A 1,135-nucleotide genomic window follows, 5' to 3' on the forward strand; every position below is an offset into this window, starting at 1 on the left:
GGCAAAGAGTCTTTCCCATTCTGTGGCCTTCCTTCTCATTCCGTTGATTGTTCCTTTGATGTACAAAAGCTTTTTAGTTTTATGACGTACCAGTTGTTGATTATCAACTCAACTTTTAGACAAATGGAGTCCAGTTCCAGAAGTGCTTCCCTGCACTTCTATCCGGTAGGATACAGTCTATGTTTCTTTGTAGCACTTACAGTGGTCCAGGCCTCACACTGAGACCTTTTGCTCTACTTGGAGATAATTTTTATGCAGTGATAGAGTTCTAACTTCAATCTTCTGCACGTGCACATCTAGTCTTGTCACAGCATTTGTTGACAATGCTGGTTTCCCTCAATGTATGATTTAGAAACCTTTATCAACTATCAGATGGCTGTATTACATCCAGTTGTATCGTCAACTATCAGATGGCTGTATTACATCCAGTTGTATCATCAACTATCAGATGGCTGTATTACATCCAGTTGTATTGTCAACTATCAGATGGCTGTATTACATCCAGTTGTATCGTCAACTATCAGATGGCTGTATTACATCCACTTGTATCGGGCTTTTATTCCATTTGTCTCCATGCCTGCTTTTGCACTAGAAGCATACTGACTTCATCAGTATAGCTTTGAAGTACATCTTGAGAGGTAAAATTGGAATTTCTCTAGCATTGCTCTTTCTTTCTTTTTTTTCTTCTCAACCACACTTTATTAGGAGCGCCCAAATTTGAAGCTAGAGAAGGACCCTGCCCTCTGGAGCGGTCGGCTTATAAACCCTATTGTGTGGATGTGTTGAAGCCTGATTGGCTCAGCAGTGTCTGCTGACCACTGCATCACCCATTTGGAGAAGGAGCAGCAGGAAAGGCAAGCATACGCAGGTGTGCAGAGTAAGCATGCCTATGTGGCTGGCGTTGCGCAGATGTACGGAGTTTACGTGGCTGGTGTTGGCCAGTGCCCAACAGCGCCCAACAGTCCAGTGTTTGAGAGATCTCGGGGGTCCAGATTAATTGAGACTACTGGTCCTCCTACAGGATCGCCCTTCTCCTCAGCTTCTTTCAGCCTTTCCTAATTCAACAGCAGGGGTCAGCTGCTTCTGTCCATTGTTTGGGTGCAAATATCTGCATCTGACTCTTTCAGCTGCTTGT

The sequence above is a fragment of the Mastomys coucha genome, unplaced genomic scaffold, assembly GCF_008632895.1.
Source record: "Mastomys coucha isolate ucsf_1 unplaced genomic scaffold, UCSF_Mcou_1 pScaffold7, whole genome shotgun sequence".
Lineage (NCBI taxonomy): Eukaryota > Metazoa > Chordata > Mammalia > Rodentia > Muridae > Mastomys > Mastomys coucha.